Source organism: Scaptodrosophila lebanonensis, unplaced genomic scaffold (assembly GCF_003285725.1).
Source record: "Scaptodrosophila lebanonensis strain 11010-0011.00,11010-0021.00 unplaced genomic scaffold, SlebRS2 tig00000157-arrow-arrow-pilon, whole genome shotgun sequence".
Lineage (NCBI taxonomy): Eukaryota > Metazoa > Arthropoda > Insecta > Diptera > Drosophilidae > Scaptodrosophila > Scaptodrosophila lebanonensis.
Genome location: NW_022060595.1, coordinates 651,079 through 676,284, shown reverse-complemented (window position 1 = coordinate 676,284; position 25,206 = coordinate 651,079). Strand labels below are relative to the sequence as shown.

At 37.8% G+C, this 25,206-nt stretch overlaps 1 protein-coding gene across 2 annotated transcripts in view; it reads right to left on the bottom strand.

Moving 5' to 3' along the window:
* Nucleotides 1-21,291, bottom strand: part of LOC115629549 (putative hydroxypyruvate isomerase) — a 106,917-nt gene extending 85,626 nt beyond the window's left edge. The window contains exon 1 of one of the 2 annotated variants that reach the window (XM_030526031.1): nucleotides 20,965-21,291. The gene's annotated coding sequence lies outside the window, so the exon portion shown is untranslated. The remainder of the gene's footprint in view (nucleotides 1-20,964) is intronic. The other variant, XM_030526033.1, reaches the window with a different exon arrangement.
* Between the last annotated feature and the right edge of the window lie 3,915 nt (nucleotides 21,292-25,206).

Sequence of the window (25,206 nt, the reverse complement as noted above, 5' to 3'; positions counted from 1 at the left end):
TGTACACTCGCACAAAACTAATATACCCTTTTACCCTTTGGGTATAAAAACACACCAAAAATAAATGCATTATTTTTCTTTTTGTGGTAGATGATGATCTCCTTTCTGAAGAAGAAAATGTTTGTAAGCCTGACAATCACAATACCAAAAATAATGATGAGGAATTTATTAAGCCCATACGCAAGCGCCGAAGCAGTAAGTTTGAAATTACCATTATTTATGTACAGTAGCCGCTAAACTGTAACAAACTATTATTGTATATCTATAAGATTAATTTTTTCGTATTATAACCCAGAACATGCATTATAGTCATATCATTATAATAATCACTTTTAAGCTCCATTCAGTACTGGTCGATGGTAACCATATTCAGGGAATCGATATTTAGGAAATTGGCCTGAGTAAGAAGAAATTTTTTAAATTCCATCAGAAAAGTAGGATTTATCGGCTGGCCCTATTTAAATGAAATCTCTTTTGACCTCGTCGTTTCTTTAATTTTAGAAAAATATAATACCCACAGGGCAGAAGAATGAAAAAGATGTAAAATTCATTCGAAGTCATGACGACTATGCAGGCAAGGCTTATTGAAAACAATTTTTTCCTTGCTATATGCAGTTAGTTTTGTATTAAATCCAGAAGAGATCTATCCAATAACTCATAATACATTCATCTTTTTTTCACCAGAAAATATCTTGGGTCTTTTCTGAGCTATCCAATATAATCTTGCCTAATAGCATCATACAGCAGTTTTCTAGATCTGTCCAGTACAAGCCAGTATTAAGTACAAGTAAGACTAGATACAAGTATTCTTATAGAAATATAAAATATTGGCATATGTAAAAAAGCGTTCAAACTATTATTTGCGGCGCAGCTGAGGAAAGCTGAGGCGAGAAAGCACATATAATGCTAAGAAATATGATTAAATTTCGTTTCTTTTTTGTAATAAACAATAAAATTGATATACCACACATATGTACGAAATCTATGTTATACAAGTATTAAGTACAAGTAAGACTAGATACAAGTATTCTTATAGAAATATAAAATATTGGCATATGTAAAAAAGCGGTCAAACTATAATTTGAGAGTGACTTTTCTATTGATTCTTTTATCTCACGATGGCTTTACTATGTTGGATAGAGGGAGAACAATGTACCGCCTACTGTTTTGTGAGTACTATTATTTAAAAAAGATTTTCATATTTTGTACCAAACTTGCATTATATGTTGTTTTCAGCAATCAATATTGTTCTACTAAAAAACCTTCCTTAACCACTGTAATGGTTGTATATACAAGTATATATGTACTATTTTGTACCAAACAATCATTATGGGGACTGGGAACAGTAAATAGGAACAGTTTCTGGGAACAGTATATATTTATTTGCTATGTATCGACAATTTTGGGGACTGCGGAGGGAAACGACACTATCAATTCAGGGACCCCCTCGGTCCTTAAAATTAACCTTTCGCATACTTATAAGCATCGAGTGGCAACTGCACATTTTTGTCCCCATAATCAACTTTACACATAATTTTTTTTTATACATATATTTGAGCTGTTGCGCAGTGCTGATTTCAGGGACGCCGCCCCAAAAATATACGTTACATAAGGTGTCCCCGAAAAATACATCTGGCCACATTATTACCTTTATTTTCCGACACAACAGTTCAATAGGTCCAAAATTTTGTGAAAGCCATCTTAAGTGCTCAATTTATATAATTTTATAAAAAAAATGGCAAAATTTAATGGTCCCCAAAATACATATTATACATATATATATATATATATATATATATATATATATATATATATATATATATATATATATATATATATATATATATATATATTATTACTATTAAGCCTGTACCCAAAGGGTGAAAGGCTATACTAGTTTTGTGCGCATGTATGTAACACACAGAAGGAGGCGTGGCAGACCCCACAAAGTATATATATTCTTGATCAGGATGAGAAGCCGAGTCGATATAGCCTTGTCCGTCCGTCCGTCTGTCCGTCTGTCTGTCCGTCTGTCCGTATGAACGCAAGGATCTCAGAAAGTATAAGAGCTAGAATAACCAAACTTGGTTTCCATATTCTCCTAAGACCGAGAAAGGACGAGTTTATTTTTTTTTTTTTTAATTTTCCCCCCCTTCCCCCGCTGCAGAATTTCGTCAATAGCGTCCACATTTCAAATGCTACCTAAACCAAACTTTGCACACATAATTTATATGTAATTGTTTAATTCAATTTAATTTAATTCAATTCTGTCAATTCTAAGAAAAGTTATTAGCAAAACAAATTCTCGCCAGTACAACCCAAACTGCAGCAACAAGTTCGCTCTTCTTCTTCCTCTTTTTACTTCTACTATGGGCGCATATAACTCAGTGACGGAAGTTTACCTGGGTACAGGGTATTACACTGTCGGGCTTGCTCGACTGTAGCGTTCTCTCTTGTTTTTTTTTTCTTTTACATCGACTGCATTGTTTGTCGATGTAATAAATAAATAAATAACAAGATAGAACGCTACAGTCGAGCAAGCCCGACAGTAAAATAGCCTGTACTCTCCACAAAAAAGAAAAATTAAAAAAAAAATTTTTCTTAAAAATTAAATTATTAAAAAAAGTTAATGAATTAATTAATTAAATTAAATTAGAATACATGTTTATGTTCAGTTTTAACAGCATACATTTACATCACGTACCTATACGTGTTTATATGCGTGTATGTATGCAGCACAAAGTTGAACCAAAGCAGCAACAACAACAACAGCTGCGGGCAGCGCTGCCGACAGAGCTGCAGGCAGCGCATTATACACACATATATATATATATATATATATATTATTACTATTAAGCCTGTACCCAAAGGGTGAAAGGCTATACTAGTTTTGTGCGCATGTATGTAACACACAGAAGGAGGCGTGGCAGACCCCACAAAGTATATATATTCTTGATCAGGATGAGAAGCCGAGTCGATATAGCCTTGTCCGTCCGTCCGTCTGTCCGTCTGTCTGTCCGTCTGTCTGTCCGTCTGTCCGTATGAACGCAAGGATCTCAGAAAGTATAAGAGCTAGAATAACCAAACTTGGTTTCCATATTCTCCTAAGACCGAGAAAGTACGAGTTTGAGTTTATTTTCGATGCACCCCCCCCACTCCCCCGCAATTCGTGTTTTTTCTTATAACTTCCGTAATTCTCGGAATTTTGAAATCAATTTTGGTAGGTACATCCAGTTAGTACTAATGTGTCCGTATGCCAAATTTCATCATGATAGGTCAATTCTGAAGAAAGTTATAGCCATAAGTAAAATCGCTGCTAATGCGCTGCCTGCAGCTCTGTCGGCAGCGCTGCCCGCAGCTGTTGTTGTTGTTGCTGCTTTGGTTCAACTTTGTGCTGCATACATACACGCATATAAACACGTATAGGTACGTGATGTAAATGTATGCTGTTAAAACTGAACATAAACATGTATTCTAATTTAATTTAATTAATTAATTCATTAACTTTTTTTAATAATTTAATTTTTAAGAAAAATTTTTTTTTTAATTTTTCTTTTTTGTGGAGAGTACAGGCTATTTTACTGTCGGGCTTGCTCGACTGTAGCGTTCTATCTTGTTATTTATTTATTTATTACATCGACAAACAATGCAGTCGATGTAAAAGAAAAAAAAAACAAGAGAGAACGCTACAGTCGAGCAAGCCCGACAGTGTAATACCCTGTACCCAGGTAAACTTCCGTCACTGAGTTATATGCGCCCATAGTAGAAGTAAAAAGAGGAAGAAGAAGAGCGAACTTGTTGCTGCAGTTTGGGTTGTACTGGCGAGAATTTGTTTTGCTAATAACTTTTCTTAGAATTGACAGAATTGAATTAAATTAAATTGAATTAAACAATTACATATAAATTATGTGTGCAAAGTTTGGTTTAGGTAGCATTTGAAATGTGGACGCTATTGACGAAATTCTGCAGCGGGGGAAGGGGGGGAAAATTAAAAAAAAAAAAAATAAACTCGTCCTTTCTCGGACCTAGGAGAATCTGGATGCCAACTTTGGTTATTCTAGCTTTTATAGTTTCTGAGATCCTCGCGTTCATCCAGACGGACGGACAGACGGACGGACAGACGGACGGACAGACGGACGGACATGTCTAGATCGATTTCTCTCGTCATGCTGATCAAGAATATATATACTTTATGGGGTCGGAGATGCTTCCTTCTGTATGTTACATACTTTGCACAAACCTAATATACCCTTTTTACCCTACGGGTACAGGGTATAAAAACAAGAAAGGAATGCTAAAGTCGAGCAGACTCAACTCTTAAATACCCTGTACCACCCCACAAAAAGTAATTTAATTAATTAATTAATTTAATTAAATTAATTAACTAAATTAAATATAAAATATTCCATGCATGCATACATACATTTACATTTACATCAGAATCGTGCCTTATGCGTGTTTTGGTACTTGTACATATGTATGTATGTATGTGTGCATTGGGCCTGGTTATATGGTTATAACTTTCTTTCCGATCATTCTAACATAATGAAACTTGGTATACGAATATATAATCACTAACCTAATGTGACTACCAAATTTTAAAATTCAAAATTTTCAAAATTCCAAGAATTACGGGAGTTATAGAAAATCGTTTATGGGGGGGAGTGGGGGGTGGATCAGAAAAAATGAACAAACTCGTCCTTTCTCGGGCTCAGGAGAATCTGTATACCAAGTTTGGTAATTCTAGCTCTTATACTTTCGGAGATCCTTGCGTTCATACAGACAGACAGACGGACAGACAGACGATTTAGCCAATCGACATAAAACTTGGTTTCTGAAATCAATAAATTATTTGAATTGAATTGAATTATTGGGGTTTTCTTGGGGCACAAAAGGAAACCGCGTCAACAGCCCACAGCCCACACGGTAAAAGCTAGGATGCTGAAATTTGGGCTCAAGTATCCTATCATGGTGTAGATGCGCACTAAGAAGGGATTTGGGAAAATTCGAGCTCCAAAGGGGGAAAACGAGCTCCAAAGTTTGTTTGAAAAATCCGCATTTTTTAGCCGATCGACATAAAACTTGGTTTCTAAAATCAATTAAAGAAAACTGCATACTTAGATTTTCGAAATTTGGATTGGAGCTTGAATTATTGGGGTTTTAATATTTATTCACTATTTCAAATGAAAAGTTTGTGTTATAAATTTAGTCCGATCGATTTAAAATTTGAGTAATGTAATCTACGTAACTAAATCTACAACTTTGCATTCAAGGATTTTCAAAATATGCATTTTACAAAAGCAGACAGAACAAACAATACAAAATATCAAACAGTTGGGGACAACTAAGTATACATACACACACACACACATACAAACAGCTGTTCGTGTAGTTGCGTGCAAACGATTGAAATAGCCAAAGCAAAATGTGAGACACTAATGTGTGAATGTCCATACATACATATGTGCACATCTATGTATGTACATATGTATCTACATATGTATGTATGTACATTCGTCTTGCACTGACAGAGCAAGAAATGTTAATTAATTGAAAACTATATAACATTTTTAAAAGTAATTTTTTCTTTGTTTAGTGCATTTGGCATTAGGGTTTTCATTAATAACTTTATGCAGCAACAACAAATATCAAATAGTTGGGGACATCACATACACACACAACAAGCAACAGTTCGTGTCTATGTGTGCGTTTCTCTACGTACGGTTGAAAAAGTAAAGAGAAACATACATATGTATGTACGTATGTATGCCTGTGTATAAATATAGCATGTATGTATGTACATTCGTATTAATGTATACATTGGACAATCGAACACAGTGGTTTGATTGTAAAAAAAATAATGCTCTAAAAACAACAACAACTGCAAGTCATTGGCTCGCTCTTCTTCTTTCGTTTTGACCATTTAATGTTAATTGCAAAGGCAAAACGCCTAAAGTTTACAGTTACCGTCGCTAGGCAACGACTGCGTAAGCGATAGTAAAGCAGAAACCGAATAACGGAGCTACGCATATTCTGCTTCGCATTGCGGGCAGATGTATGTATGTATATGATTTGTTCTTATTGATCTCAATAAATAATTAGATTTTATTATTTAAATATTCTGCTTATTGCATTCAAACTTCGATATTTTTATGGTATCGGTGGCTTCAACTATCGAAAGTTTTACTCTAGCGAATTGAGATGAGAATTGTCAGTGCTTTTTGATCGTGGCTCATCGCTGCACGGCATTGACACGAGTGCCGTGTTTCATATTCCGAGTTTGTGCGTGACCGTATTGACTCAATATGGCACGAAAAGACTCAAATGTGAATTTAAAATTAGGATATACCCTTATAATTATTCCCCTTTTTTGCATAGTCTATCTTAAAACGTAAAAGATTAAATTTGGACTCAAGTATCCTTTCATAGTATCCATTAGATTAAATTTGGACTCAAGTATCCTTTCATAGTATCCATCATAGTGTAGGAGTACACTAAGAAAGGCTTTTGGAAAATTCTAGCTCCAAAGGGGGGAAAACGAGCTTTAAAAAATATTAGTTATAGTGGCCATGTTCGTTTAACGAAATAGTTTGGCAACAACAAAAATGTAACGGACTACTGAACAATTTTTTGTCAAGAACAGAAAATGTTAATTTAAATACCTTAAATGCCTTCCTACTGGTAACTTATAAAGTGAAAACATATGGGTATGTTATGCACACACAAAATAAATACAATTGGAAACATTATATTGAGCCGGGTTAAGACGGGCAATACCTGCTAGTTAGTACATATGTATATATGTAAAAAAAATAAATAAACTCGTCCTTTCTCGGACCTAGGAGAATCTGCATGCCAACTTTGGTTATTCTAGCTTTTACAGTTTCTGAGATCCTTGCGTTCATCCAGACGGACGGACAGACGGACGGACGGACATGTCTAGAACAATTTCTCTCATCATGCTGATTCAGAATATATACACTTTATGGGGTCGGAGATGCTTCCTTCTGGATTTTACATACTTTGCACAAACCTAATATACTCTTTTTACCTTACGGGTACAGGGTATAAAAATTGCCGAGTGCGAGAGAACCCAATATTCAATTGATCGCTAAAATTTGGTGGTGGTCTTGTTGTGATTGCATTGATCTAAGTATAAGAAGGCCATGAGTATAATCAACACCACATCATTTTTTATGCGGTGTTTTGCATGATCGTGAATGAAATATTCTAAGTACGTATGCGGTGTACTTATTGTTGCGGTGCACCGCTGCAGGTCTCTGATGCATACAATGAATACACATAGCAATGTAAATCAAAACAACAATTATGCGTCACATACAGGGGTCCCACAGAAATCTCTTTTTCTCAAAACAAAATGTCGGTGCCACAGAAATTTTGGGAGTTTTCAAATATGTTTTTACTTATAGTTTTTCTGAACAATCTGCATATAAAATATTTTGCGTATCCTTTGTAAATATTAACATACAGCTTCCAAAACAAACAAATAATAGATATGCCAGCTTCGCCCAAATACAAAATTATATTTTTAGAACATCACTATTTTGTTTGCTGAATTAAGTCTTATTTTGTGACTCAAACGAAAGTTAAGAATAAAATTTATATTATACCCAATTCTTGTTTCAAATAAGTACCACATAACTGTGTATTAATTAGACAAACCAAAGACGACTTCTACGCTGCTCTCACAACTACTCTCACGGAAATACACCGAGGTGACATCACTATTCTCATGGGTGACCTTAACGCGAAAATTGGTCCCAAAAACAATCAGCAATGAAACGCATTTTAGAAATAGAATTCATGCGCACTATCAAGAAAATACCTAAATGAAATAAAGTAAGAGCACAATATTAATACATTTACACTTAGTAGGCAACATTTTTGGTCAGATTATAAAATAATAATAATATTAATAATACGAACCAAATACACTTTAAATTTATGTATAATTAAAATGTATCTAATATAAATAGGTTAAGTACTTGAATTTTAATAATATCTAAGGAAATTTAATTAATGTGACTAGTGCATTAATTTATAAGAATCATTCTTGTAGCACTAGGAATAAATAAATAAATAAATAAACAACCGACTACTGAGATCAGTCATGGGCCAACATAGAATCGGGACTCGTAATAACAATGGTGAAAGACTTACAGAACTTTGCCAGACATTCCAACTGGTCATTGGCGGCAGTTTATTCCCTCACAAAGATGTCCACAAATACACCTGGACATCTCCAAACGGGAATACACGCAACCAGATTGACCACATATGCATAAGCAGGAAATGGAGGCACTCGCTACTAGATGTACGGAACAAGCGGGGAGCATCGATAGACAGCGATCACGAGCTGGTCATAGGCGAACTTTCAATTAAGTTGAACCGGAAACGACCACGGATCGCGAACACCACAAGCCCACCGTTCCCCCTCAACCTTCACCTATTCGGCGACAACAACATCACTGCAAGACTGGCATCTACATTACGAGCACACCTGGCACCGCAACAAAATCACCCCTGGGAACAAACATGCAGGACGCTGAGGATGATTATTGGCACTCAACAACGCAGAATAACCAATTGGATATCTGACAGGACATGGGAGCAGGAGATTGTTGTGATTGCATTGATCTAAGTATAAGAAGGCCATGAGTATAATCAACACCACATCATTTTTTATGCGGTGTTTTGCATGATCGTGAATGAAATATTCTAAGTACGTATGCGGTGTACTTATTGTTGCGGTGCACCGCTGCAGGTCTCTGATGCATACAATGAATACACATAGCAATGTAAATCAAAACAACAATTATGCGTCACATACAGGGGTCCCACAGAAATCTCTTTTTCTCAAAACAAAATGTCGGTGCCACAGAAATTTTGGGAGTTTTCAAATATGTTTTTACTTATAGTTTTTCTGAACAATCTGCATATAAAATATTTTGCGTATCCTTTGTAAATATTAACATACAGCTTCCAAAACAAACAAATAATAGATATGCCAGCTTCGCCCAAATACAAAATTATATTTTTAGAACATCACTATTTTGTTTGCTGAATTAAGTCTTATTTTGTGACTCAAACGAAAGTTAAGAATAAAATTTATATTATACCCAATTCTTGTTTCAAATAAGTACCACATAACTGTGTATTAATTAGACAAACCAAAGACGACTTCTACGCTGCTCTCACAACTACTCTCACGGAAATACACCGAGGTGACATCACTATTCTCATGGGTGACCTTAACGCGAAAATTGGTCCCAACAACCGACTACTGAGATCAGTCATGGGCCAACATAGAATCGGGACTCGTAATAACAATGGTGAAAGACTTACAGAACTTTGCCAGACATTCCAACTGGTCATTGGCGGCAGTTTATTCCCTCACAAAGATGTCCACAAATACACCTGGACATCTCCAAACGGGAATACACGCAACCAGATTGACCACATATGCATAAGCAGGAAATGGAGGCACTCGCTACTAGATGTACGGAACAAGCGGGGAGCATCGATAGACAGCGATCACGAGCTGGTCATAGGCGAACTTTCAATTAAGTTGAACCGGAAACGACCACGGATCGCGAACACCACAAGCCCACCGTTCCCCCTCAACCTTCACCTATTCGGCGACAACAACATCACTGCAAGACTGGCATCTACATTACGAGCACACCTGGCACCGCAACAAAATCACCTCTGGGAACAAACATGCAGGACGCTGAGGATGATTATTGGCACTCAACAACGCAGAATAACCAATTGGATATCTGACAGGACATGGGAGCAGGAGAAACAATCTGAAGACTATAGCAGTCCAAAACAGCCACAATCGTGATGAACATCGCAAACTGTGTAAAGCTGTAAAGAAGTCCGCCAGAAACGATAAGAGAGCTCTAATGGATAGATTTGCAAACGATGCAGAACGAGCAGCCGGCGAAAACAACATGCGCTCACTATACCAGTTAGTAGCACGAATCTCTGGAAGCTACCAAAGGCAATCCCAACCAGTAAGAGACACACATGGAAACCTGCTGACCAATGATGAAGCCCAAATAGAGAGATGGCGTCAACACTTCATGGAGATCAGCAACACTGCCACACCAAGCAGTAGTGATGACTTCAGAGGTATTGCACCAACAAATGGGATACTGAGAATCTCGTCCGCACCACCATCAACCAGAGAAATCGGCAACGCAATAATGAAGCTGAAGCACAACAGGGCAGCTGGAGAAGACGGCATACCAGCCGAACTCCTCCAAGTTGACACCCAGCTGATGGCGGAAATACTGCATCCACACTTCGCAGGCATATGGGAGAGCGAACAGATTCCAATTACCTGGAAAAGCGGAATCATTGTAAAACTAGCCAAGAAAGGTGACCTTAGCGACTGTAACAACTGGGGAGGAATCACACTGTTGAATACGAGCTATAAAGTTCTAGCCACACTACTGAACGAGCGTCTTCAGGTAAAAATTGATGGCTCAATACGTGATGAACAGGCAGGATTTAGACCACACAGGAGTTGCGTAGACCAGGCAAACACACTACGCATAATTACCGAACAAGCTGTGGAATGGCGGGCCCCACTGTACCTCCTGTTCATCGATTTCAAGAAGGCCTTCGATTCAGTGGAAAGAGCGGCAAAATGGGGCGCACTTGCAAGGAGAGGAGCACCGACCAAAATTATCGCCATAATTAAGGCGATGTATGATGATGCCAACCTGGCGGTCTTGCACAATGGAGAAACATGTGCACCTTTCCAGACAAACACAGGAGTCAAGCAAGGCTGCCCTCTATCGCCACTGCTCTTCAACATCGTGGTAGACGAACTCATGAGGGAAATATGCAAGTCCAAGCGTGGCATCACGTGGAGCTTCAACAGACATCTTGAAGACTTGGACTATGCGGACGACATCTGTCTGATCTCTCACAGGCTCTGTGATATTCAATCCAAAGCTGATGACCTCGTGGAGTTAGCCAGTCGGGCTGGAAATAAACACGGCAAAAACAAAAGCGATGCGCTTCAATCGGCACCATTATCTCCAACAATGGTGGCGTAAACGAAGATGTGTCGAGCCGTCTTACCAAAGCCCGATCAGCATTCAAAAGACTGTATCGCATATGAAGCGGACAGTTAAGCAGAAAAACCAAACTCCGAATTTTCAATGCCTGCGTGAAATCCACATTACTGTATGGGAGCGAGACGTGGCTGACCACACAAAGAATGATCCAACCGCTGCATGCATTTATAAACAAATGCCTCAGAATTATATGCGGGGTATTCTGGCCGAACAGAATATCAAACGCAGACCTGTGGAGCATGACTGGTGAATCTCCAATCCACCTCCAGATAAGGAAGAAGAAATGGATGTGGATTGGCCACGCACTGCGAAAGGACCCACACAGCATTGTAAGGATGGCGGTAGACTGGAACCCCCAAGGAAGCAGGAATTATCCCATAACAACATCACATGGGACACAGCTAGACAGACGGCCAGAAATAGAGTTCGATGGAAAGTACTAGTAGAAGCCCTAAGCTCCCAAGTGGAGTAAAAAAGGAATAAAAAAAAAAAAAAATTAGACAAACTTTGAAAAAATGTGTTATGCCAAATGGGCAGGTCCGTTGTTAAATATGCTGTGCGAATCAGGACTATCATGTGAATTGTATAGCTTGTCGGAAAATAACTTTAAATTTACACAAGAGCCAGAGAAATCTCTCTCCCAAATTTCGCCCGAAAATCAAATCTCGGTGGCACAGATATTTTTTTGGGACTTTTCAAACCTAGTCTGTTTTGCCAGGAGTTTTGATTATAAGCACTAACAAATTCGAAATAAAAATAATCATTGGAATATAAATCTTAGAGTTTTTCTGAACAATCTGCATTAAACAATATTTTCCATATCCTATGAAAATATTATTAAATTAGCAATTACTAAATGTATACTTAAAACACCAGCATTCACACACATCATCCAAAACAACCGCACATAGGGGCATCTCTATTGGCCCAAATAGAACATTACATTTTTCGAACATCACATTTTACTGAGATAATTCTATTTTTTTTTTTGCAGGGGAAAACATAGATCGCCTGAACAAGACATCTCGGAACAAACGGAAAGCAGAATGCATGATGACAGATCAAGATAATACATTGATGACAGCAGTACCGAGATCCCACTCGAGACCGCATCCGAGAAGCCAAAAGGGAGATTTTGGCCATTCGTTTTGTGCATCGTTATCGTTACCAGTCTCATTATATGCATTGACTGGGATATCTCAGGGAAAATTAGATTCATTCCGTTGTCGGCAAATATTGTGCGGAGCACAGCACACATTAAAAATACAATTCCTTTTAATGGATGGTACAACAAAAAGCCAAGAATTGACTTAATTATACTTCTGAGTACACAAATCGTCCATTGCAAACGTCTCTTATATAGGTAATTATAGCGAAAGCTGTAAATATATGTACAGCTGTTGACAACTAATTAACAACTAGAATTGAAGGGATTTTTCGACTCTCATAATAACAACAATTTATCTAACGGTACCTAATCACCACTTATATCTTCTTTAACTATTCCTTTTTATAAATGTGTCGCAGTTTTAATAAGCACGGAAACTTTATTAATTTCGATTTTGAAGTTGAGTTTTTGTCATTTTGCCGTGCCAGCTAATTAGCAACGATTTCAAAAAAGGTTAAAATTTTTGTATAAAATTTCGGTATATTTTTATACAAATCAAGTAAGTTTTTGTAGATTATAGGTCTGAGAACGCATTTTTATCAAATTTTATCAATAGAAAATATGTTGGATATTATAACCTTTGGTGGCTATAATTTTAGAGCAGTTGGAGGAAGAAGTGAGACGCAGTTGCTTTAAAGTGTTTAGAGGTTATACATATTTTATTATACGCTTATGCGCGAGTTCATTCCTTAGCAAACGATTGATGAGAACTAACCTGTTATAGATACATAGCACAAAGCATAATGACAAAACAAGTGTGACCAAATATCAAGTAATAATAGTTGCCTTAATCTAACGGATTTCAATACTCCTTCTCAACCATTATTTACTTGATTTACATAGTACTAATAACAATTCATCTCATTGATACATTTCACATGTTTGTTTCTTTGCAAATTCTTAGTTAAAACATCTGAAATCATATCGTTAGTACATATGTATTCGACATCTATTTCATTGTTAGTATACATTTCTCGAACATGGTGGTATTTGATGTCAATATGCTTACTACGGTTGTGCAATGTTGGGTTTTTAGTTAAACATTGCGCACTCTGATTGTCACAATACAATTTTATGCAATTGACATCGTTGAAACCCATTTCAACTAACAATTTTTTCAAGTACGCTGCCTCTCGTGCTGCTGTAGACAAAGCGACGTACTCCGCTTCAGTGCTGCTCAACGCCACCAGACTTTGCTTCTTGGACTCCCATGAGATAGCACCGCCTGCTCCAATGAAGACGTATCCACTATACGACTTACGATCCGTGGTATCATTCGCCCAGTCTGCGTCGACGTAACCATGGATCGGTTTTCCCGTAGCGTTGTAATGAAGTTTCAGATCAGCTGTGCCTTTTAGATACCTTAGCACACGCTTTGCTGCAACTTCGTGTTCCTTATGGGGGTTTGCATTTCGTTGTGCCAACTTTACGACGGAATGCAAAATATCTGGCCTTGTCGTTATTGCCAAATACATCAAAGAGCCTATCAACGACTGATAACTCTTTACATCAACGGGTGTGCAGCCACTGTCATCACACTTTACTTGATCACCGGTTTCTAGGGGTGTAGCAACAGGCTTACACGTTGACATGCCCCACGCATGCAGCAGGTTTTCCACGTACTGCTTGTGACCAATAGTTATGCCGCCAGTTTCACCTTCGCGTTCTACTTCTATGCCCAAGAAGTGGTTTAGCTGGCCGCCATCAACTACATCAAACTCATCGCCAACTGATGATTTTATGTCTTCTAGGTCATCTTTCGTCGAGCTAGCAATTAAAAGATCGTCTACATATACAGCAATTATATTCATATTACCTTGCCTATTGCGTATATAGACACACGGCTCGCTCACACATGGCACAAAGCCCAGCTTTTTCAGCACATCATTTAGCCTGGCATTCCACTCTCTACCGCTTTGCTTCAGCCCGTAGAGAGATTTCTTCAACCTCAGCACCTTGCCTGGATGTTCAGCGTTTACAAACCCATCTGGCTGCTTCATGTAAACCTCTTCAGATAACTCGCTGTGTAAATAAGCAGACGACACATCCATTTGGTGCAGGAACAACTTTTTCTCCACTGCCAGCGCTATGATCATCCTGACGGATGAATATCTCACCACCGGTGAGAACGTTTCGAAGTAGTCGACTCCAAATAGTTGCGCGCACCCTTTTGCAACTAATCTTGACTTGAAGCGCTCTACGTTGCCATCCTTGTCAGCCTTTACTCCGAAGACCCATTTGCAGCCTATCGGTTTCTTGCCCACTGGCAAATCTGTCAGCTCCCACGTTTTGTTGGCTTCAAGAGAATCAATCTCCTTCTGAATCGATTCTGACCATTGCTGACACATTTCTGACTTCATGGCCTCTCTTACAGTTGTTGGAATCGGCACGTCTTCCACTCTCAATACATTTACCATATTGTATTGCTTACGAGGTCTACCTGGTTGACCTGTTCTGACGATTTTGAGCCGCCCTGGCCCACGGACTTCACTTCTTGCAGGCGACATCGCCTCATCGCTATTTGCGCTCTCGAATTCATCGCTGCCATCGGATGTGCTACCCTCTTCGGATACTTCAATGTCACCAGCATCTTGCTCACACACAAGACTTTCATTGCAGATCACCTCTGCACCCGCTGATTGACCCATGTTACTTGATGGCACACATTCGTCGAACAATGTTGTGTCCCCTACGCCCATTTTGCGTTCGCCATCATTACTTTCCATGAAAATAACATCACGGCTTTCTATAACCGTCTGCGACTTTGGACAAAACAGTCGATATGCTTTAGAAGTCCATGAGTACCCTACCATTAAGTACTCCTTGCCTTTTGCACCAAATTTCTTTTTATGCGCTTTATTTAGTGCCACTGCTTTCGAGCCGAATACCTTTAAATGCGCCACACTTGGTTTTTTACCAGTCCATGCCTCATACGGCGTTTTGTTGGCTAAACTTCTTGTTACTGACCTATTGCGTATATAGGCTGCAGTCTGCACTGCCTCGCCCCACAAACTTTCATTTACGCACGAATATACCAACATACTCCTAGCCATTTCTACAAGTGTGCGATTCGCTCGCTCAGCCACCCCGTTTTGCTGTGGGGTATACGGTACACTTAGCTGTCTCTGTATTCCGTTTTCCGACAAATATTTTTCAAATTCACGACTAACGTATTCACGACCGTTATCGCTTCGAACAGCTTTTACCCTTTTACCACATTGTTTTTCGGCAAACACCACAAAGTCTTTAAATGCCGCAAAAACTTGATCACGCGTTTTCAACATATACACAAAAATATAGCGTGAGTAATCATCGATAAATGTTGCGAAATATCGAGCGCCACCGGCAGACGCCTTGCTTATCGGCCCACAAATGTCTGTATGAATTAAGCTCAGTAACTCTGTTGCGCGATTCTCTGCCTCCTTTGGGAATGCCTTTACACAAATTTTGCTTTTCGCACATGTCTCACATAGGACGTTTTCTAAGTTCACTTTATTGTTAATCGCTTTTAACCCATAGACCATTTCGTCACATGCCATTTTCTTAATACTTTTCATATTCAAATGACCCAACCGACAATGCCATTTCCACAGTTCATCACTACTAGCGTTTGTATACATGCACTTCTTTTTGTGAATATCAGCAATGAACAAATCATTACACTTGTTTGCATGTAGAATATTCTCGTTTTGCTTGTCCTTTATTATCGCGCTTTGTTTATCAAAAATCACTTTATAACCCTTTTCGACCGCTCTGGAGACCGATATAAAGTTTGTTTGCAACTCTTTGACGTATAATACGTTTTCCATTTTAATGGTAGAGTTCTCATAGTTCACACACACAGTACCAATGCCATCGGCATATATGAAACTCTCTCCAGCAAGTAAGATTTTCTCTTTATGCTCTCTTAAATCGTCAAACCACGATTTGTCACAACACATGTGTTCAGTGGCGCCGCTATCTAGGCACCAAGTTGCTTTTGATAAACAGTTATTCTTTTGCACATTCGCTATGATTGCAAGCGCTTTATCACTGTCCTTCTTGTTCTCGCCACTTCTTACATTTTGCTTGCACTGAGCAATAAAATGCCCCTCACGGCCGCACTTGTAACATTTTCTGCTATGCTTCGCGCCGTTCTCATTTTGCGAGTTCCTTTTGCCTCTGTTTTGGGCACGCGTTACTAAGACTTGCTGTACACTGCTATCCACCTCTTCGGTGTTCACGCGTTGTCTGTCTCCCTCTTCTAACACTTTAACCTTGAGATCAGACAATGACGGCAACTGCTCGCGTGTCTCGACAGCTACCACAAAGTTTTCAAACGGCTTACTTAGCCCCGACAGCAACACAATTGTTAGAATGTCTTCAGAAATATCCATGCCTATTTCCTTGAGCTTGTCCACAACGTCAGAAAACTCACTTATATAGTTTTTTACATCTGAACCCTCTGACAAGCGTAACCGAAGCAATCTTTTAAACAATTAAATTTTTCTTGCAGGCCCACGCGGCTGATATACAGCTGCAAGCTTATCCCAAGCTTCTTTTGCCGAATTACAGTTCTTTATGAAATTAATTTCCGACGCTTTTACACCTAGTAAAATGTTTGCTAATGCCTTTTCGTCGCGCGTATCAAACTCAGCCTTTTGCTCAGCCGTATCGGACTCATTTTTTACCGATCTACCACACACGATTGGCCATAGGTCGTACTGTACCAACACACTTTTCATGTGCACCGACCACACCGCATAATTTTCACCATCCAACTTTTCGATGGAATATAACCCCTGCGCACTCATGTTTGCCTTTTCCCGATTACACACAGTAATCCACAAAACACTTCTGTTTGTCTTTACTTCTTCGCGGTCACACACAGTAATCCACGAAGCACTTCTATTTGTCTTTATACTTTCGCGATCACACACAGTAATCCATAAAGACACTTCTCACTTCCTCTATAGCTCTGGGCCCTGTTGGATATTATAACCTTTGGTGGCTATAATTTTAGAGCAGTTGGAGGAAGAAGTGAGACGCAGTTGCTTTAAAGTGTTTAGAGGTTATACATATTTTATTATACGCTTATGCGCGAGTTCTTTCCTTAGCAAACGATTGATGAGAACTAACCTGTTATAGATACATAGCACAAATCATAATGACAAAACAAGTGTGACCAAATATCAAGTAATAATAGTTGCCTTAATCTAACGGATTTCAATAAAATATAATCAATCATGGATGATGCACCCCGGCCTTACGTAAAGCAATTTTGAGCTTCAGGACATTGGCACGTCCTATCAGGAAATATCAACAGACCTAAGTTGCTTAAAAACGATGGTTTTCAATGATCGTAAGCATTTGCAAAAGTATGACACAATAAAAAATATTCCACGCAAAAAGAGACCACGCAAAACATCGGAGCACAAAGATAGCAAGGTTGTTCAAATGGGCAATTTAGATCCTCGTAGGGGATCTGTAGACATCCAGCTTGAATTTTGGTATCAAAACGATGCAACATGCAGTCGCTGGTCGTTTGCTTGAGGCTAGGATCCAGCGGCGAAACTTACGCATCACGCAAATGGTGACAATTGCGCAAAGACGACGACGCTGAAACCCATGTTGATTGAATTTTTAACAAATGGAAATATTTAGTCCGGACTTATGAAATAATTATTAACCGACTTGGTATTGATGGTAGAAAATTTATACGAACCCAAAAAGTAGTAAATCTTAATCCAAAGTGTATGCAACTGTCGTCAAGTATGGTCGAGGCGAAAAAAATATTTCAGAGTGTTTCTCATGGAACAGAGTTGGTCTCATATTCCGCATCGATAGAATTGTAACTTGGGAGAAGTAAGTCGATATATTGAGGGATGTCTTGATGGCATAGGCGAATATAAAAAAATTCCGGGTGCTTGGGCCTATAAGCAAGATAATGACTCTAAACTTGCGGCGCGTCCAACAAAACAATTATTGGACACAAGTTTTGTTTGGGCTCTTGAATGGCCATCGTGCAGTCCTGATCTGAATCACATTGAACATTTATGGAACAACGTTAAAAAGTGATCCCCCAACAGAATGTAGCAAATTTTGACAAATCATTCCAAAAAACAAGTAAAAAAGCTAAAGTCGGGTGTCCCGACTTTGAAATACTCTGTACATATGTTTACAATAATTATAGAAAATTAAAAAAAAAATTTGGAAAATAAAAAAAAATTTGATATATTTTACCTCTTTTGGTATTCGAACTCACGTAAAGGGTGTATAATTGCACATTTACATAGCAATGGCGTCTGTGTGCCTATGCGCATCTATTCGTGTCTGTGTAAACATATGTGCAGTCAACCAAAGCACCAGCATCAACAACAGCCGCGGGCAGCGCTTGGGCAGCGCTGCAGCAGCAAATATATTTATGGTTATAACTTCTTGTTAAATCGGTCTATCATAGTGACACATAATAACTAACTGGGGGTATTTGCATAATTTTAGTTCGAAATTCCAAGAATTACGGGAGAGGGGGGAGGGAGGGAAATTTGGTGTCTCTAGCTCTAGCTCGCGCAAACCTAATATACTCTTGTACATTTCATGTATATAAGAGGTAGAGACACCAAATTTTGCACAAAGATGCCTTATGTGTGCACGCTGTGCAAGTTTGTTGTATTTTTTTGATTTTCCACCCACTTCCCGCTATGGGGGTTTTCCCGATTTTCCATTCGTATAATCGCCCCTCCACTCCCCTGCAATTCGTTTTTTTTCCATAACCTCCGTAATTCTTGGAATTTTGAAATAAATTTTGGTAGGTACAGTGGTAGTTAGTGATAATGTGTCCGTTTCATCATGATAGGTCAATTCTGAAGTTATAGCCATAAATAAAATCGCTGCCCATGCGCTGCCTGGAACTCTGCAAGCAGCTGTTGTTGTTGTTGCTTGTTTTGTTTCACATTTGTGATGCATACATACACGGATATAAACACGCATAAACACGTGGTATAAATGTATGCTGTTAAAAGTGTACATAAACATGTCTTCTATGTATTAAGTAAATTTTCTTTACTTATTTAATTAATTAATTCAATTTTTTTATTAATTTATTTTTTTTTTAAATTTTCTTTTTTTGTGGAGCGTACAGGCTATTTTACTGTCGGGCTTGCTCGACTGTAGCGTTCTCACTTGTTTACTTGTTTTTACTAATCAAGTAAACGTTGTTAATTAGTTGTCTCGGTTAAACCCGTTGTATGGACAAGACATCACTCATAAAAAATATTTGAGTTAGAAATTTGAACTCGACTGTGGTTTGTTTTTAAGTTCATGGGTCTCACATATAGAATATGTAAACATTAAAAACATTTTAAAAAAGGAGAAAAATGATGAAATCCTCAACCGGCACCATCGTTGTTAATTAGTTGTCAACAGCTGTAAATATACCCTGATTTATGATTTGTAACCAGAAATAAAAAATTAACACATGCTATCTGAACTTGCAAAGGGATCAGATGCACTTCTTAAACATTTGCGTTGTATTTTTTCAACATTTAATTGGCGTTTTCGCACATTCTCGTTGGCTATTATTATTGCAAGTGGTATATTAGTGCTTAAGGGAATTTAAACACAGTCAAATGTAAACGTCGACACTCAGCTGTTAAAAGGGAAGTTCGAAAAATGAAATCTCTCAAAGTTCTGTAACACCTACGAATTTTTCGAGAGATTTAAAAAAAACCCCTAGCCGAAATCTCTAGAGTTTCTTGTATATTGAGATTTTTCATGAGTAAAGCAAGTGCTGTTTCAGGCAATCTTTAATATTTTACGTTATGTAGCAAATTTACTAATAAATGTGAAAATACGGAACTGCTAGGTTTAATTTCGATTCTCATAGACTACTTCATAGTCAGTCAATTGTTGGCTTACAAGGGAAGAAAAAATGAAAATTCTCGAAGTCCTGTGGCGCCGAAGGATTTTTTTTTAGATAATTTATTAAATATAATACCAGAAAGACGCAGTATTTGCACAAAATGGAGTATATCGTTGCCGACTAAAAAAAGGGTCAACTTTGAGTGAACATATGTATCTCCTAAACTTTCATTTCGATTTCTTTGAGTAAAATTTTCGTATTTTACTATTAGATACGTTTAAGCATAATCCTCAAAGCGTTCATAAAATGTTTGGGTTTTACACGCTGTTTTGGCTTGAGGCCCCACAGTGCAGCGGTCCACCGGGTCAACCTAACCTAACCCTTCTAACTTTAGAGAATCTAAAGTCGGGTTTCCTGACTTTGAAGTACTCTGTAAATTAAAACAGTATTCAAACTCACGTAAAGGTTGTGTAACTGCACATTTTTATAGGAATTGTGTCTATGCGTGACTATGTGGGAGCATGCATGCAGTAAAGAATTGAATCAAAGCAGCTACAGCAACAGATGGTTACAGATAACATGACTCTTTAAAATTGACATATCATGCAAAAACTTTGTAGTTCCATCTGCATTGTCCAGAGTTCAAAAGCTACATATGTATGTATGTATGTACACAAAACTAGTATATACATAACTAGTAACCCTGGGTAGAGGGATTAATAATTAATTATTTAATGTATGAAAATTAAATTATTCTGCATTGGCTTTTGAAAAAGTTCTCCACCATATGTACACTGTATACATTTGTATATGTATGATTATGTATTTATGTTTATACATACCTTTCCCAGTATATTTCAATACCAAAATCGAAAACTGTTTAAAATTCAAATAAACAAAGAACAATTTAAGAATCTGAATGGGTGTGACACGCGGTTTGATTTTCAGTTCTAATTCATAGCACTTCTCGTGCACTCAAATACATACATACATACATACGTATTTTTTTAATAAATATGCATGTGTTATCTTATCAGAAACCAAAAAATTTAATAACTAGGATTCCAGAGATGTATTACATTACAGCGTCATTACTTAACATCATAACGTGGCTGTTCTCATTTCAGGGAAAAATTAGTCAATATCGAATTGACAAAAAGTTAAGTTTTCACAAATACGATTTTTCCATGAAAGTCCAATTCGTTCAAAGTTGCTTGTAAAAATTGTAAAAACAATCCAATCATGACAAAATGTCTCTTCTTTTATATTGGATTTTACACCAACTTATCGATATATGTGAGCAGTTTCGAATTTAATGTTAAGGTAGCGCTGCTATTTGTCATCGATTAGAACTTTGTTAACCCATTGAAACCCAATGACCTTTAAAACCAACAGTTTTCCGTTTGAAAGTAACAAAAGCTACATAAATAAATTGAAAAATAATGTGTTACATTAAGAATTAAGTTGGTTTTTGACCTTGCAACTAGCGAGATTGGCCAAATACATACCATATTTTTTTCATTTTACGCAGTGCCATTTCGCATTGTTAGCCTATCTATTTTGACAGTGCATATTGGGCCAGAAGTCCAATTTTTTGGCATAAATTCCAAAATTTCATGGAAACAAATTAATATTCTGATATTACTTTCTTAAAACACATACCCTAACTACAATAAAAACATAAATATTTTTGATCTTTATGCAACAATGTAATGTTGATAACACTTCAAAGTCAGTTGTTCGATCTGCAAGGCGTTTTGGTAAAAAAAAAAAACACGCGTACAAGCTCTGGAATGACGGGCCCCGTTGTACTTCCTGTTCATCGATTTCAAGAAGGGCTTTCATTCAGTGGAAAGAGCGGCGGGGAAAGGAGTACCAATAAAAAAAAAAAATTCACTTTTCCAGACAAACACAGGAGTCAAGGAAGGCAGCCCTCTATCGCCACTGCTGTTCAACACCGTGGTAGACGAGTTCATGAGGGAAATATGCAAAACAAAGTGTGGCATCACTTGGATCTTCAACAGACATCTTGAAGGCTTGGTCTATGCGGACGACATCTGTTTGATCTCTCACAGACTCTGAGATATCCAATCCAAAGCTGATGACTTCGTGGACTTAGCCAGTTGAGTCGGGCAGGAAATAAACACGACTAAAACAAAATCGATGCGCTTCAATCACGCCAGGCAAGGAAACTACATATGTGGGAACCCAATCGAGTTTGTCGATTACTTCCCATACCTCGGCGCCATTATCTCCAACAATGGTGACGTGAACGAAGATGTATCGAGCCGTCTTACATATGGAAAAGCGGACAGTTAAGCAGAAAAACTAAACTGCGAGACGTAGCTGACCACACAAAGAATGGTCAAACAGCTGCAGGCATTTATAAACAAATGCATCAGAATCATATGCGGGATATTCTGGCCTAACAGAATATCAAACGCAGAACTGTGGAGCATGACTGGTGAGTATCCAATCTACCTCCAGATAAGGAAGAAGAAATGAATGTGGATTGGCCACTCACTGCGAAAGGACCCACACAGCATGGACCCACATAACCTGGCGACGGACCACCCTTCAGGAATTATCCCATAATAACATCAAATGGGACACAGCTAGACAGATGGCCAGAAATGGAGTTAGATGGAATGTACTTGTAGAAGCCCTAAGCTCCCAAGTGGAGTAAAATAGGAAAAAAAATGTATACCAACTAAAACCATTTTTGTCTATTCAAATTCACTATTTAACTAGCAGGTCTTGCTCGTCTTTTCTGGGCTAAGTAAAATGTGCTTATAATTATAAGTTTATTTACTATATGATATTCTTCTTTCGACGCTCTCTAAAGTTTTTTAAAGAGTTAATTTTCCAAATAGCAAATATAGTACAATAAGTACTATGTATGGTTATACGTACATACATACATATGTACATATATTCGTTACGCACCGGGCGAATGCCAGTCCTGACTTAACTGTGTGCTTCCTCAGCACGTTGTACGCACGGTCGAGTTATCCCCGAAAAGTCCGACGCGGGACATTTAATTTTGATTTATAAATCGGGACGTCCCACCAAAATTGGTGCGTTCATTTAAATTTTTCATGCAGGCGTTATCCGCCTATATACATACATACATACATATATAAGTATGTATTAAATTTTTTAATTCAACACTAATTTGTGTCTTCAATTCCAAATATGATTGTTGTGAATGTAAAAGGTGTATTTCTGCTTTTGTAAATCGCATGAATACACTCACAAAATTGGCTTAACGGTAAATGACTCTTAGATTTCTCCAGAATACATTTGTAGCGTTGTTAGCTAACACTAAAACGGTTAGTAGCTGTAAATATGCGATCAGCTGAGATGCTCATGTATCGGATGCTCTATGTGGTAGAGCATCAAAACGATCGATAGTTGAATCCGTCGATACAATCAATAATTCCATCGAAGTTTGAATGCAATTAACACTACATTTATAATCTTATAATTTATTTAGATCAATTAGAACACATCACATACAAACATATATATGTACATCTGCCCGCAACGCGAAGCAGAATATGCGTAGGTCCGCTTTCGGTTTATGTTTTACTAATGTGAGAACATTTTGCTTTGGCTATTTCAATCGTTTGCATGCAACTACACGAACAGCTGCTTGTATGTGTGTGTGTGTGTGTGTGTGTGTATGTATACTAAGTTGTCCCCAACTGTTTGATATTTTGTATTGTTTGTTCTGTCTGCATTTGTAAAATGCATATTTTGAAAATCCTTGAATGCAAAGTTGTAGATTTAGTTACGTAGATTACAGTCCCCAAAGTTGAAATCGATCGGAAAAAATTTATAACACAAACTTTTCATTTGAAAAGGTAAATAAATATTAAAACCCCAATAATTCAAGCTCCACCACAAATTTCGAAAATCCGAGTATGTAGTTTTGTTTGTATTCTTTTATAGATTATATTATATTACTAAATTTAAAGTCGATCGGTGCAGAAATGCAGAATTTTCAAACAAACTCGTTTTCCCCCCTTTTGAGCTTGAATTTTCCAAAATCCCTTATTAGTGGGCACCTTCACTATGATAGGATCCTTGAGCCCAAGTTTCAGCTTCATAGCTCTTGCCGTTTGGGCTGTGGGCTGCCCCATTTTTTTTACAGGAAAACTCCCATATTACAGTCCCCAAAAAAAAAATTTAAAAACCAAGTATACAGTTTTTCTTGGAATGAAAGTATATTTCTGAGAGTATACAAACTAAATTTGAAGTTAATCAGATGAAAATTGTAGATTTTGAATGCAAACTTTGGAACTCGATTTCCCCCCTTTGGAGCTCGAATTTTCCAAATAAAAGTGGGCACCTACACTATGAAAGAATACTTGAGTCCAAATTCCAGCTTCCTAGCTTTTACCGTTTGGGCTGTACGTTGATCACCAATCAGTCAGTCAGGACAAACTGTTTTATATATATATAGAGATGGATCAAAGAGCATTCAGGAAAGGGTGGAATATGTTACAAACGGTATTAATAACAAAATAATTATACGCATAGTTTAGGTTGCACAATATTTGATTTAGGCTAAATAGGACCCCTTAGTTAAATTTTGCTAACCATAATGCAATTAAACCCATAACAGCGAATCTATCTGCCAAGCATTTATGCTCTATATAGTACATGAAATGTAGAGTATACTAAATTTGCGGTTGATAAAAAATTTAAAATGCAGAAGGACGCGTGGCAGACCCCACAAAGTATGTATTATATTCTTGATCAGTATGACAAGACGAGTCGATCTCGCCCTGTCTGTCCGTATAAACACCTGGATCTCAGAGACTATATAGACTATATAAACTATATAGAGATATATATTTGCCCATATCTCGGAGAATATAAGGTCTACAACGGCCATTGCTAGAATACTGCTCATGTGTTTGGTGTCCTTAGTATAAATTGCGTCAGGACCGAATTGAGTCGGTCCAGAAACAAGTTGTTCTTTTTGCTCTTCGTGGTCTAAACTGTTCTTGGTGTTCTGTTCCTCCATAAATTGATTGTCGGAGATGTTGATTCCTCTATGCTTTTAGGTCGTATCA